Here is a 16,557-nt window from a genome sequence, read left to right on the forward strand (position 1 = left end):
GGTGTTTAAATGGCATCCTGTCTATAATATTTTGTGTATAATTGTTATGTCTTATTTAGTGTTTTAGTGTGATTGTTGCATATTGGATGTGTTTTATATTATGCTATTGTGAATGGACAATGGGACTAGCATCACAGAATTAGCCCTTGGCTAAAGTGTCTGCTACTTTGCATTTCTCTATGTACTGTATGAATATCTGCTATACTATCATGACCCAGTACATCAGGAACTTTCTGAGAAGATCTATCCAAAGGATAAAGAGAATGTATGATCTGGGCTTGTACAGCCATTTTTTAGGGTAGAGAACTAGCAGTGAGTAGCTGCTACACTTTCAAGAGCTGGATTTACTAATATATTACCAGTCTGCAAAGCTGCAATAGGTACAATACAGGGATTGCCTAAGAGAAGGGCAGTGTCTAAAGGATGTGCTTAAAGTGGGCTTAGAAGTGATTATCAAGTTGTGACCCTGGAGAAGAGACCACACATGGGGCCTGGTTCAGCTCCCATAGTATCTGTGGTGCATAGCGCAAAGTACTGATGTTTGGTACTTTGCGCATGTGAAGTATGGGCCTGTGACATAGCTGCACTATGGCTGCAGACTGTCAGTGCCGTTGTGGGGAGTGCCAAGGCGAGGATCTGAGTCAGATGACAGAGATATTCTGGTTTGTTGTAGTATATGTGGCAGCTGGCTTGAATGACCCTTCCACCCTGAATGCAACACTGATACAAGCAGGAGGTGTCCACATATATCAGACACTACCTGCTGCATTACCATATTAGTGCTATGTAAGCAGCAGCCATAGCAACTCAAACCACATCTAAATCAGACCCACTGTTGTGTATTGAACAATTTGAAGTCTGGGATAATTATTTTCTTGAAGATATGCAAATTATGCTCATACATGACATGCAATCACCTGAGAGCAAGTGTCCTCTGTGGATTGGCTGGACCTCCTGTGCCTTATGCCCACCATCTAATATGCTTTGGGCCCCACCCCAAATCAAGAATATACCACAAGCAGTGGATGATAGGTAGAGGCAGAGGGGAACAGGGTCATAGGGAAACACAATGGGTGATGTAGAGTGGGTGATAGGAAGAAGCAGTGGGTGACATGGTGATAGGGAGAGGCAGAGGGTGATGTAGAGTGGGTAAAAGGAAAAGGCAGTGGGTAATAGGGAGAGGATGACAAGCAGAGGGAGAAGGAAGAAGCAGTGGGTGACATGAAGAGGGTGGCAGGGAGAGGCAGAGGGTGATGGTGAGAGAATGACATGCAGGTGACAAGTGAGAATGTTAAGGGTAGAAGCAGAGGGTATGTGAGAGAGTAAAGTTGGTAAATTGGGACATGAAGGAAAAGTATCAGTGGGGCAGACAGGCAGGAAAAACAAGGGTGTTTAACACAAGAGCTGAGGAAAGACAATGGTAGGAGAGAGAGGGATTGGAGAAACAGCAAGAGATTAAGATGGGGAGGTAGAGAGAGTGAGGGAGGGAGAGAAAGAGAGAGAGGGGGGCGAGAAATAGGGAAGGGAGGGAACGACAGAGGGAGGAGAGAGATCGGTAGTACAGTATGCTGTGAGTGAATAACTGACCTTTCACTTAGCTTCTCTGCAAGGATCGTGGACTATCTACAGCAACAGCATGTGACTATATTCCCCTGGCCAGTACAGCAGGGGCACATCCCGAGACTAACCAGTGATGGAGTAGACCCAGGCTGGCATCCCTCACTGTAGTGTGATAATCTAGAAAGGCAGGCCAGGCTCCTCTTCTCTGGTTTTCGTGCCTGGGCTGGCCACTAGTTGTGAGGTCGGACCTCGGCAACAGCAGTATCAGGGAGGAGGCGGGGGGAGAGGGTGGGGCCCTCCTCCTTTTGCTCTCCCCTGGTTGGACTACTTTCTCCTTTGTTGCGGCCGAGTGCCCGATGGCTGCAGTATACGGTACTTTCAATGCCCTGTGGGTTCCTTCAGTGCTGCAGGCCCCTGTGCAAGTCACCGGCGGTAGTTCCACCACTACATCAGATTAGCAATACCACCTTTACATTCTGCAATTCTAGCCTGGAGGCAGGAGCCATTGTTAAGTACTTTTGAACTGTGTGTGGATAGTATAGTAGCATACCTCCCAACATGACCCTCTCCAGGAGGGACAAAATGCTCTGCTTTGGACTTTTCTCTTAATGTGTGATTGCCGGTACCTGTTTTGGACAGGTGAATGAATAAGAAAGGTGTTTCAGCACAGGTGATGGCAATCATAATTTAAGAGGGAAGTCCAGGAGCAGAGCATTCTGTCCCTCCTGGAGAGGGTCATGTTGGATGGTATGCAGTAGCAGAATATATATTCTAAGAATACAAGCTTAATAACTCTCCTGGAGACAAATAAAGTATAAGGGAATAGTTTCCGAGAACCACATTAGAATGTAATGTACTGTAAAAGGTATACAATATACCTAGCTAGAGAAGGTGTCATCATGGGTTAAAGTGAGCTGGAATGGAGCGGAACTGAGTTCTGCCAGTTCCATTTGGAGACAGAACCAGTGCCAAATTCCAAGAAATTATTTACTAGTACAGTGAAGGAGGAATTACACATAGGGGGTTATTCAGAGTTGTTAGCAACCCAAAAAAGTTACTTATTGGGCAAAACCATGTGCACTGCAGGTGTGGCAGATGTAACATGCGCAGATAGATTTAGATTTGGCTGGGTTATATTTCTGTGCAGGGTAAATACTGGCTGCTTTATTTTTACACTGCAATTTAGATTTCTGTTTGAACACACCCCACCCAAATCTAACTCTCTCTGCACATGTTATATCTGCCCACCCCTCCTGCAGTGCACATGGTTTTGCCCAACTGCTAACAAATTTGCTGCTGCGATCAACTGAATTAGGCCCCTACTTTCCAAAGTGCATTGGATGCAGATTGCAAACACATTTGGTTCTGCACAAATAGTCCTGCCCATTACAAGGTGCATAATCTGCAAACTACAGATGTACCTGTTGGTTTGTGGAGAGGCAGAAAATTCAACTGTGCAAAAATATAAATTCAAACTACAGTATTAACCATTTAACTGACGATTTTTCCCTTCAAAACCGTTCATAACATTGTTATTTTTAACAGTCTGCCCCACCTGCAGTGCAATATGGTTTTGCCCAATTGCTAACTTTTTTTGTTTGCTAACAACTCTGAATAACCCCCATAGGCAACAAATGGCAGGTATTTTAAAACTTTTTAAATAATCTGTTATACTTTTGATCCTATATACAGAATAGTATTGCTTTGGGGGCTGAGTCCATCAATTCTATGTTCCTTGAATTTTTCACCCTTTTGCAGAGGATGGTATTTGGGTGTACTTGGGGGCATGACCATGGCAGCTTGAGGGCATGGTCACCCTTGTCCCACCTTTATGTGCTGGAATTGTGCAGTATGGTCCTTGGTGAATAGAAAATACGTTTTTAATCCTTTTTAAAATGCAAGCAAATTATGGCTATAACCCCAGTACTGTATATTATTTTTTTTACCAAATGTTACATCAAATAACATACTGTATGTCAGTGGACCCTATTTTTATCTTGTAGAATTTAAAAACATTTTTTCCTGTTTATTTCACTATTATCTATTATAAATTTACTGACAAAAAGAAGGCACCAAGTCCTTAAAAAGTTTTTTTCTGCAGCGGGGTACACTGTGTTCCACAGGGAATACATCGGGGTGTAGAGCAGTGACGTGAGGTAATTGGCTGGGGAGGCACTGATATATATATATATAGTGGTCGAAGTGGAAATTTTGAAGTGGGGGTATGCAAAAGTCAAGGATGCAATTATGCAGAAAAGGGGGCGTGGTCACTCAATAGGGGGGGTGTCCAGTGTAGTAGAACCCCTTATACTATCTAGTACTGGTGCCCTTTTCACCTTATAGCACACGGTACGAGCTGAAATTCACATTATAGCACACGGTACGTGACGAAATTCACATTGTAGCACACGGTACGTGCCGACAGTCACATTGTAGCACACTGAATGAGCTGAAATTCACATTGTAGCACACTGAATGAGCCAAAATTCACATTGTAGTACACTGAATGAGCCGACATTCACATTATAGCACACTGAATGAGCTGAAATTGTGACAGCAGGGACAGTCAGAGTGACGACAGGGAGAGAGAGAGTGACGACAGGGAGAGAGAGTGACGACAGTGAAGACAGGGAGAGTGACGACAGAGAGAGAGTGACGACAGAGAGAGAGTGACGACAGTGACTACAGGGAGAGAGAGTGATGACAGGGAGAGAGAGTGATGACAGGGAGAGACAGCGACGACAGGGAGAGAGAGTGACGACAGTGACAGCAGGGAGAGAGAGTGACAGTAGGGACAGGGACAGTAATGACAGGGAGAGAGGTGACAGCAGGGTAACATTACCTCATTTGTTGCTGGCAGCGGTGAGCGGTGGGCTGCTGGCGGCGGCGGGTGGCTGGCGACAGCGGGCGGCTGGTGGCGGGTGGCTGGCGGCGGTGAGCGGCGTGCGGCTGGCGGTGGTGAGCAGCTGTGAGCTAATACAGCGCTCTACACAACCGCCGGCCGCTGCGCAGGGACGGGGAGCAAAGGATGTGCTATATTGAACCCACCACACCGCTGTAATTGTGGTGGGATTAACAGTGAAGATTGGCCGCGTATGGACCAATCCTCCTGTGCACTGCTTCTATCTAAGGTGCGCTGGGGAACCCGCCGCCACTGCCACCTGAACTGTTGATGCTGTGGCTGGGGGTGGGAAGGGATGTGTTCCGCTGGGTGAGCGGCGGTGGAAGCCGCTGGCGGACTCACCCTATTCCTATGTGAGGTGCGCTGGGGAACCCTCCGCCACTGAAGTCTGAGCTGCGGCTGGGAAGGGAAGGGATGTGTCCCGCTGCAGTGGCCAGGGGCAGTGGCAATGAATAAAGCGCACACTCTCCTCCGGATTATGCACCCCCCTGTAATCTGGCTCTGCTGCCGGGTCCCACTGCCACTCCCGCCCGCTCGCGACGCATGGGTGATTGGACAGTGGATCCAGGACTTGATCCACTGTCCAATCACAGCTGCCTCCCTGTCAACGCGGCACTTATAGAAGTGCCGCTTTCAGCATATTTTTTAATGGGCTGTTACAGCCCAAGTGCTTGGCCTCGCCCCCAGCATTTTCCCGTTCCCATTGTCAACGGGAGGCACTGCTATCAGTGCCTCCAAATCCAATTTAAAGTATTAAAATTAATTACATAATATAAAGATGATACTTATAGCACAAAATATGTGCCATAAGTATCTTCTTTGTATTATTTCAATCATTAATGACAGGGGAGGCACTGCCTCCCCTGCCTCCCCTGACTGCACGTCCCTGGTGTAGAGATGGATCTTGATCCAGAGGCACCAACAGGCTAAAGCTTTAGACTGTCCCAAGCTTTAGACTGGCCTCCTCTATAACCCCGCCTCCAGGCACTGTGAGCTCAGTTTTAGAGTTGGTGCCTCCATGAAGCAGGTGTCTTAACAGGGGGGGCTGCGCTAGGCAGCCCTGAAAAAGCTTTTTAGAATACTTCAAGGGCTGCAGCACTTCGTATGTCAGTGTGACATACTGTGCTGCGGCTCCATCACCACCCCAGCGGCGTCGCATACTCTCGCTGGCTCTGTTCCCAGGTACTTGCGGCGGAGGTGCTCCGGTTCCTAGCCACACCACCGCAGACGCTCTCCTGGTTCGCGTGGCTGCTACTAAGGGACCCCCCATTAAATTGCAATACGGTTGCGGTTTAAGGAGACGAACCGCGACGCTGGCGTGGACACTGTGACAGAGCAGGGACCCCACTATATCCACCAGGGCATGGGAGCACAGGTTGGATAGTAAAATATCCACTTAATAAGGCTCCATAATACCCGGTGGTGAGGACCAGCATAGGGGATAAGGCGTTTGACCTGGAGCCCTTCCCCCAGTTCCGGGCGCCATCTACTGCTGGTGTTCCCGCCCTGGAGCTGCCTGACACTCTCCCTCACTGCCTGACTGAGACGCTGGGTGCCATTTTCTAAAATAGATGCGACTGGTCTCCGGGACTGCAGGGCAAGGTCTCCTTTGTAAACCCGCCTGTACATTAGCGCCATGGTTTTACAAACACTTAAGTATTCTACATGTCAATAATAAGACAGCGTTAGTTAAGAACAAGTGTACCTGTGCCAGAATATATTGTATGAGTATTCTGATATATACATCCGGTCTCAGACCGTGCATTGTTTTATATATATATATATATATATATATATATATTGTGTGCAAAAAGGTGCAAACAGCGCTACAACCTGAATACAATATAACCAGATATCCCTAAATTGGGAGATCATATATTACACAAGTAACAGTGCACAACCGTATTATTAGTAACACTCCCAAATGAATGGTGTCGCAACCAGATTTCAAAATGTCCAATTCCCAAGGGAACTTAGTATTCAAATTTGTTCTAGTGATAAATCAGTTGCGCCTTCAGTGTTTGTGAATAAAACTTTGTGAATCCTTTAGTGGTAGTAAAAGTATGCGTACCAGACATATGTAGAAAATTCGCTTTGTTTAAAAAGTCTTTGCATCTGGATGTTCTTTATTCGCACTGTCTCTCCATTCCCATCCGTCCGGTCATTGGTGTGGAGTTTGTACGTATATGCAAAAAGACAGTGTGTCAATGTGCTGCTCTTTATAAGAGTGACTAAGTGCTGTTTCTGTGCAAAATTAGCAATAAAGTGAATATGTGCAAAGAGAGGTGCTGTGAGTGCTTTGTAAAAAGCATATAAGCAATTAAAGATGAGTTTTGAAACTTGCAGTGTGCTGATTCCCTTTTTCCTTAGGTAATGTGCTTATATACCATTTTTTAAAAGGTGCAGCACCAAGTATCTCAGTGTTTAAATGAGAGATATGTAAATATGAGGCACTTACATCTATAATTGCAATGGGTTAACAAGATGCTGCCATCATTCCGTCATCAGGTCTATAAACCTTTAAAAAAGTCCCATGTGGGAAGGAAAAGCCTCTGATAGTGCAGTATTATTTAAAAAAACATTTAATAATACATAAAACGACAGAAACACATAGATGGACTCGTACAATTTAAAAGTTCATATAAGCTTATCTGTATATTTCCTCAGATAGGAGCGGAGTGCCGGTGTATGCACTCACAGCACCTCTCTTTGCACATATTCACTTTATTGCTAATTTTGCACAAAAACAGCACTTAGTCACTCTTATAAAGAGCAGCACATTGACACACTGTCTTTTTGCATATACGTACAAACTCCACACCAATGACCGGACGGATGGGAATGGAGAGACAGTGCGAATAAAGAACATCCAGATGCAAAGACTTTTTAAACAAAGCGAATTTTCTACATATGTCTGGTACGCATACTTTTACTACCACTAAAGGATTCACAAAGTTTTATTCACAAACACTGAAGGCGCAACTGATTTATCACTAGAACATATATATATATATATAATGCAGCAGGCCCGGCACTCCACGAGATATATAAAGCTGAGTTTGGTGCCCTTACAGGTGAAGCATACAGGAGAGCAAAGGTACGGCACTCACAACCACTTGGCAGCCAAAATAATGACAAGAAGCATAATTGCTGTACGACGTTTCAAACTCTAATTGAGTTTTTCATCAGGTAAACATACATAAAATCACAATAACTCACCTTATATCCCCTCAAAACAACACCTTCCTGCCCCGTGACTGGAAGCACTCCCGGGCACGGGAATCCCGGCCCGAGCCTCTGACGCGCACAAATGACGTCACCGCGTACAGACGCGGCGCACGTCGTATGAGTAACCAGGCAACTGAAACAATAAACAGAGCCCCGTGTCACCATGGTAACGCAGCAATCTAACAGACAAACACACCCCATGCTGATTTAAACATATCGCTGTAAAGCATATCAGCTACTCAGGCACAATAACTAAACACTAAACAATACATCAACAAATGCGGCATGGAATGTAAACAATAAATATGTATACTGACAGTGTACATGATAAAGACACACTGATGCATTTTAAGATATTAGCCATAAATATACCATACCATCCCTTATCAAAGCTAAAAACCTTATGATGTGTATACACAATAGAACATAGCAGTTTATGACATAGCGACACACTAATAAATTATGCAATATTACTGATGCACCAACGGTATCTGAACCATGACCTCAAAAGAAGCTTGCAAATGAATTAAGCTCATTGAGCCCCCTCGGATGTATAACATCAAGCCTGTGGATCCACTCGGACTCTCTTCTCAATAATTTCAAATTACGATTACCCCCTCTACGATCGATAGGGATATGATCGATCATTCTGTATCTAAGGCAATTAAGTGAGTGTCGTGCTTCAACAAAATGGCGAGCTACAGGTTGCTCACTCGTACCTTTGCTAAGGGCCAAGCGAATCGAAGAGCGATGTGCTGCCATACGCTCCTTAAATTTGCGTTGAGTCTTTCCGATATATGATAGGCCACATGGACAAATAAGTTGGTAAACCACATGGGTACTCTCACATGTGAGATGGTAACGAATCTTATACTTGGTGCCTAAATGTGGATGACAAAATGTGTCACCACAAATCAGAAAGTTACACATTTAAAGCAGCCTTTACGGGCTATGGATAGAAAATGCTGCTTTGTATTGGACACTACACTAAAAATATTGGTTTTAACCAATAGATCCCTAAGGTTCCTAGAGCGGGAATAACAAGGTCTTAAACTGCTACCTTGTAAACTGACTTCGTTGTCGGTAGCAATAACTGGCCTTAGTTTCTTAGAATAGAGTTGATGGCTGGAAAGGCCGTATTGAAGCGATTAACCCAATTAAATTTATTGTGATTGCTTTTGGGTAATTGTTTTTGTAACAGAGAATCCCTATTCAGCGCCATTGCCCTTTCGTTTGCACTCATGAGATCTGGTAAGAGATAACCCCTTTGTAAAAATGTTTGAATTATATTATCAATTTGAGTTGCAGCAAGCATGTCATTATTGTTAATTCTCCTGATCCGTACCATCTGAGAAAAAGGTAAACTCTTTTTGACATGTAATGGATAACAGCTATTAAAGTGCAACAGCGTATTTCTATCAGTGCCTTTAGTAAACAATGTAGTCGATAAAATACCATTATCATTGCTGATTTTTACATCCAAAAATGCAATCTCATATTGACTCATGGTAAAGGTGAATTTAACCGGAGAATCAGATAAGTTGTGTTTAGTCATCAATTCTTCAAAACCAGCTTGTGACCCAGTTCAAATCAAGAATAAATCGTCTATAAATCTTGTATAAAACATAATATATGACGAAACTGCAGGATCATCAAAAAATATTTTCTGTTCAGCACTAAACAAGAATGAGTTAGCATAGCTAGGGGCCACAGACGACCCCATAGCACAGCCTGTCATCTGTAAATACATTTTATTGTCGAACAGAAAAAAATTGCAGGTTAACACAATCTCTAGTAAATTCAACAGAATTTCCACATGCGAGGTACCAAATCCCCCCTGTTGCACCAATAACTCCTTCACAGCCCTCATTCCATCCTCATGAGGGATTACTCTATACAGACTGGAGACATCGGCTGTAATTAGCCACGCTCCAATGGGTAATGTACCAACTTCAATCAGTTTGTTGAGTAGAGCAGTAGTATCAAGTAGAAAATGTTTGTGCTGCTGCACCACAGGTTGCAGGATGGAATCTAAATAGATCGAGGTTGGCTGCAGAAGCGATCCTCGAGCAGACACAATTGGGCGTCCAGGAGGTGGTACCACTCCCTTATGAATTTTAGGGAGTGTGTACAAGATGGGTATAATAGGGTGTTTAGGTAATAAAATGGAGAAGATCTTTTCATCAATAATCTTCGCATCTAATGCTAAAAGAAAAGCATCACGTAATTTCTTAAGAACCTGGGCAGTAGGGTCCCCATTTAACACTTGATACACAGAGGTATCTGCCAACTGACGTAGAATTTCATCTCGATAGTCACCTAGGTCCTGTAACACAATACCCCCACCTTTATCCGCAGGGCGGATTACCAAATGTTCATTTAGCAACAAGGTTTTGATCGCCTCTTTTCGAGAGCAGTGATATTCGAATGCTGATATCTCAATTTCTTCATACTGGACTGTGTTTCTGACTCCAACATCCGCATGAAGGTTTTAATAGACGCGTTATTTGAAGGAGGGTCAAACATCGATTTTTCCTGAATCATCTTAAGTTGTGGAGGTATTGGTATAGTCTCTAAGTGAGTCGTACTGGGATCGGACTTAGAAAAAAATTCTTTGATTTTCAATTGCCTATGCAGGCACTGTTTTTCAATTTGCCATTGAAAATCATTGAAATGTGTGCTTGGAATAAAGGACAGTCCTTTGGAGAAAAGGCTAGTCTCACTTGCACTTAAGGTATAAGGAGACAAATTAAAAATTACTTCTTCTTTGTCTGAATCAGTGGTTTTTTGGAAGTGTTTCTGTCTCCTGTTTTGCCCACCTCTTCGGTTGAATCTTCTCGTTCTTGGCGGATGCGATTCCGCGTCTCTGCAGCTAAAGGGATGATAGGTTTGTTTTTGCGAGTAGTATTCATTCTTTCACCATCGCTGGTTGCACTGCTCCCATCTTGTGAGGAATCCATATCACCACGATTTTTCTGTAATCGATTCCTTCTAAAGAATGTTTTTTTATGTTCAAAGGTTTTGGATTCTCTGCTGCCTGTTAACCACCTATACACCTGATGCTGTTCATAATCTAACTGCACCTTGCGTAGCTACTCACGTTTAAACTTTAACACGTCCTTTTTATAGATGGTCAATTGGTTGTTAAGTTTCCCAAGCCAATCTGTCTCTGTATCAATCTGCAGACAGGATAAATGATTTGATTCAAATTCAGTGACCTTAGCATTGATAGATGTTACTTCCTTTTTTGACTGTTCAATGACTAAGAGCATTAGGTCAAATGAGCACTTGTTTAAGATGTTAATCCACTTTTTGCAAAAAGACGGATCAAAACGTCCAATCGTAGGATAGTTCCGTACTCTAAAGCTTCTCGGTATTTGTTTAGCATGGATAGCATTTTCTATCCATAGCCCGTAAAGGCTGCTTTAAATGTTCATGTACAACATGTAACTTTCTGATTTCTGGTGACACATTTTGTCATCCACATTTAGCCACCAAGTATAAGATTCGTTACCATCTCACATGTGAGAGTACCCATGTGGTTTACCAACTTATTTGTCCATGTGGCCTATCATATATCGGAAAGACTCAACGCAAATTTAAGGAGCGTATGGCAGCACATCGCTCTTTGATTCGCTTGGCCCTTAGCAAAGGTACGAGTGAGCAACCTGTAGCTCGCCATTTTGTTGAAGCACGACACTCACTTAATTGCCTTAGATACAGAATGATCGATCATATCCCTATTGAACGTAGAGGGGATAATCGTAATTTGTAATTATTGAGAAGAGAGTCCGAGTGGATCCACAGGCTTGATGTTATACATCCGAGGGGGCTCAATGAGCTTAATTCATTTGCAAGCTTCTTTTGAGGTCATGGTACAGATACCGTTGGTGCATCAGTAATATTGCATAATTTATAAGTGTGTCGCTATGTCATAAACTGCTATTTTCTATTGTGTATACACATCATAAGGCTTTTAGCTATGATAAGGGATGGTATGGTATATTATTTATGGCTAATATCTTAAAATGCATCAGTGTGTCTTTATCCTGTACACTGTCAGTATACATATTTATTGTTTACATTCCATGCCGCGTTTGTTGATGTATTGTTTAGTGTTTAGTTATTGTGCCTGAGTAGCTGATATGCTTTACAGCGATATGTTTAAATCCGCATGGGGTGTGTTTGTCTGTTAGATTGCTGCGTTACCATGGTGACACGGGGCTCTGTTTATTGTTTCAGTTGCCTGGTTACTCATGCGACGTACGCCGCGTCTGTACGCGGTGACGTCATTTGTGCGCGTCAGAGGCTCGGGCCAGGGATTCCCGCGCTTCCAGTCACGGGGCAGGAAGGTGTTGTTTTGAGGGGATATAAGGTGAGTTATTGTGATTTTATGTGTGTTTACCTGATGAAAAACTCAATTAGAGTTTGAAACGTCGTACAGCAATTATGCTTCTTGTCATTATTTTGGCTGCCAAGTGGTTGTGAGTGCCGTACCTTTGCTCTCCTATATATATATATATATATATATATATATATATATATATATAATAATCCAATGCAATTTTATTGTCATGAAAATAATTATCTGCATTGCAAACGTGACTGTGTGTGCCTGTATCTGCTATGTGATTTCACTGCGGTGTATTCCAGATATTTCTATCACTGTATACTGTACCTTGGGGACTAGGTGCATCTGGGTCCGTATATATTGCATCACAGTATTTACCTATTACGTGTTTTCTACTGTGTACTCAGTCACATAATACAGTATTTATTTGCAGTTTTTGTGTGCTGGGTACTCAGTCACATGCTAACGGATTTATTCGCAGGTATTGTACTCTGTCTGGCTTCATTGTACTAAAACGCTCTCTGTTGCGTTTGTGTATAATATTTAACATGTAGGGCAGTAAATCTGGGGATGCTGCTGAAACCTGCAGAGCATGCGCAATGGATTTACCTGAGGGGAAATTTTTGTGTGATGGTCTGTGTGCTATGTCTCATACAGTACATCTCCCAGTCAGTCCGCAGCTCCTGTAATCAATCAGGAGCCAACCTGAGCTGCATTCTCAAACCTACTGGGTTCTCGAGTTGAACGCTTTATGCCCCCTATGGGACCATCTGTAACATTACAGTCTCTGATGTCCCCATGGTTACTCCGCTGTGGGCGGGAAAATTTTGCCTCATGGATTGTAGCGTATGACTCATTCCCATGTCAGGCAAAACCCTATTCCAGGTCATTCTCGTGTCTCTGGGTCATCTGAGCGGGCTGCTTCTTCCACCCTATCCAATAATCTCTCTGTTATTTGTTCCTGACAAGGATTTTCCATTGCTAAATGATACCACTGCCCTTGTGGTTACTGGGTAACAAATCCTACAAATCACTGATAAGAGGATTCCCCTACTGTGGTTAAGCAAACTGATATGTTCACACGTCAGAAGGTAATAAAATCTCTGTTACCACAATCTGACCATTAAGTGTACATCAGACAAAACTCCTGGTCTAATCCAGGGAAGACATTCCCCCTGTCTACAACGGGCATTAGCTCAATATCCCCCCCCCCCCTGCAGAGTTCTATAACGAGTAGGTAATTCACTGCTAGTGAACTCATGTTTCACCCATCGGGTGTTGTCCACTCTGCCTCTCACCACTGTCCCCTCACTGTAGGAACGGACAGGTAAGTGTGTGGAGGGATGCCTGAAGTCTATTATCACCTTACGGGTGTTGTACATAGACCACGATTGCGTCCTCTTGGGGCTGCAAAATAGATTGATGACTGGATCAGGCATTAGAGGAAGAGCTGCCCGAGGATATATCTGACAATGCCAGACATTCCCTGTCTCACAATACCACCGTCACCTTTTTTCTTCACCAGGAGGCGTCCCCTGAGGTGGGTGTGTTGGCTGCCAAGGCGTCAAATACATCTGTCCTTGCTCGCCGTATTCTGTGGTTAAGGTCGTGGATGGTGGACCTGGACTCCAAAAGTCCTTGGAGGTATTCCTCTTTTACTGGGGACATCTTATTTGGGGAAAACCTAATTAAAAATGGGGTCTGAATCGGCGGCTACTATGACTGCCTTTCTCCCAAATGCTACTCCTTCTGCACAGAAGGCAAAAGGTACCACTTTTCTCTGCTTTTGGCCTTAAGGAAAAGCGAAGGTCATGCATACCCAAGATTGTCTCGTGCTCCCAACAACCACTAAGCCCAAGGCCTAACTTTCCTGGGCTGCTCGTCAGCCTGCTTCTCATAACAAGCCTGCTGCATGACGGGACAGGCCTCCCCCTGGGGGATCCCAGGGTGGGGGGGGCCAACTTCTACGATTCATCCAGGTCTGTATAATGACCACTTCAGAAGCATGGGTGCGAGAAGTTGTTTCTCACGGGTACGCAGTCTCTTCCCAGAGACGTCCCCCTCGCCAGTTCTGCACATCGGTTATCCCTTCGGATCCGTTAAATGCGCAAGCTCTACTGATGGTTGTGCATTCCCTCCTGGATAAAGGAGTGGTAGTGCCGGTACCTCTGTCCCAGAGAGGCAGAGGATACTACTCGACCCTGTTTCTAGTCCCGAAACTTTCCTTATGGAAACACTGCGCTCAATTATACTGGCCATGGACCCGGAGACTATATGGTATCCCTGGTTACACAAGATGCTTACCTGCATATGCCTATTGCCATCAGCAATGTTTGTGGTTTTCTACTGGCAACCTTCACTATCAATTTCAGGCTCTGCCGTTTGGACTAGACACGGCCCCTCTGGTCCTCACCAAGGTTATGGCCGAGGTGATGGCTTATCTCCGTCGCCAGGGAGTCAGGTTCCTGCCATATCTTGATGATTTGCGGATTCTGGCAAACTCCCACTATGTCCTCCTCAGTCATCTACAACTGACGGTAAATTTTCCTACAAGCCCACGGGTGACTCATCAGCTGGAAGAAGTCTTCGCTAGTCCCTGCTCGGAGCATGGTGCACCTGGGGGCACTACCGGACATACACAGTCAACTGCTGTTTCTGTCTCCAGAGAAGGCCCTGAAACTTCAGGACAGGATTAGATTTTTCCTTTCTCGCCCAAGAGTGTCGGTACACTCGGTGATGCAAGTACTAGGCATCATGGTGTCGGCTTTCGACATTCTACTCGCGAACTCTACAGAGGTTAATCCTTTCAAAGTGGGACGGCTTGCTTCACTGGATCAGGTCTCACATGATCTCCTTGACTCCGGAGGTTCGCCTGTCGCTGACCTGGTGGCTACAGGACCAGCAGTTGAGCAGGAGCTGTCCCTTCTGGACCACCAACTGGGTCCTACTGACTACGGACGCCAGTCTGAAGGGTTGGGGGTGCGGTTTTGGAGCAACACTCTTTCCAGGGTTGGTGGACCATGGAGGAATCACTCTTCCCGATAAACATTCTGGAATTGTAGGCAGTGTTCAATACTTTGTCTCTCGCCCTGCCTCTGATACAGAACAGGCCTGTTCAAGTACGGTCAGACCACGCCAACACGGTGGCATACATAAACCATCAGGGCAACACTCGAAGTCGCATGTCAATGATGGAAGTGTCAAAAATCCTTTGTTGGGTGGAACGCCTTCTGCCGGCAATATAGTCAGTGTTCATTCCGGGAATCCTCAACTGGGAAGGTGATTTCCTCAGTCTTCAGGGCGTGCACGCCGGAGAGTGGAGTCTTCATCAGGAAGTCTTTCAACTCCTAGTGAACTAGTGGGGCCTACCAGATGTAGACCTGATGGCGTCTCAACACTATCACAAAGTTCTGGTCTTCGGATCGAGAACCAGGGATCCTCAAGCAGAGTTCGTGGACGCTATGGCAATTCCATGGAACTTTCAGCTGCCCAACGTGTTCCCTCCAGTGTCGCTCCTGCCCAGGGTACTACGGAAGTTAAGAAAAGAAAGAAGAATACTACTTCTAGTCGCTCCAGCATGGCAGACGGCATTGGTTCTAAGATCTGTAGGGTCTATCGATAGAGCGTCCTCTTCTACTTTTCTCAACGCCCAGACCTCCTCGTTCAGGGCCCTTGTGTTTATCCAGACCTGGCCAGACTAGCTTTACCGGCATGGCTCTTGAAGCTTTGCTCCTGAGGGCCATAGGATTCTTCGAAGCGGTCATCCAAACTATGCTGTAGGCCTGCAAACCAGCATCTGCACGGATTTATTATAGGGTCTAGAATTCTTACTTCACCTTAGAACTCACCCTGGTTATTTACTTAAGGTGGTGTCATCTTTTCACCCTAATCAAGAGATTATGGTTCCAGCCTTCATCTCTTCCGAATTGTTCTCCAAAGAACGTTTTTTGTATGTGGTATGGGCTCTTTGTATATATGTGGAGAGGACTGCCTCTATAGAACAATTGTGCAAGGCGGCTACGTGGTCCTCAGTGAACACGTTTATTCGGTTCTATGCCTTTGATATTTCCACCTCCCAGGATGCTTCCTTTGGACGCCGGGTTCTCATACCCGCTAAGGTGCGTCCCTTCCCTTGAGGAACTGCTTTAGGACATCCCCGATGTATTCCATGTAGAACACAGTGTACCCCGCTGCAGAAAAGGAGATTTATGGTAGACTTACCATGGCTAAATCTCTTTCTGCGAGGTACACTGGGTTCCACAGGGCGCCCACCCTGACGCACTTAGCTACTTTGGGTTTGTATGGCATTAGCCGCTAGTCCCGTCTCGTGTCGTGATAACGTGGTTCTATGTGGTTAACATCTACCGTCTCTTTTACCTGCTTCTGCATTGGACTGGTTAACAAAACTGAGCTCACAGTGCCTGGAGGCGGGGTTATAGAGGAGGTCCCGCAATGCATTCTGGGACAGTCTAAAGCTTTAGCCTGTTTGTGCCTCTGGATCAAGATCCATCTCTAC

The 16,557-nt window shown here is 44.8% G+C and overlaps 1 protein-coding gene across 7 annotated transcripts in view; it reads left to right on the plus strand.

Annotated features, from left to right (window-relative positions):
• Positions 1–16,557, plus strand: part of CSGALNACT1 (chondroitin sulfate N-acetylgalactosaminyltransferase 1) — a 558,708-nt gene that overhangs the window by 481,131 nt on the left and 61,020 nt on the right. The window lies entirely within an intron of this gene.

This window comes from Pseudophryne corroboree, chromosome 1 (assembly GCF_028390025.1).
Source record: "Pseudophryne corroboree isolate aPseCor3 chromosome 1, aPseCor3.hap2, whole genome shotgun sequence".
NCBI lineage: Eukaryota > Metazoa > Chordata > Amphibia > Anura > Myobatrachidae > Pseudophryne > Pseudophryne corroboree.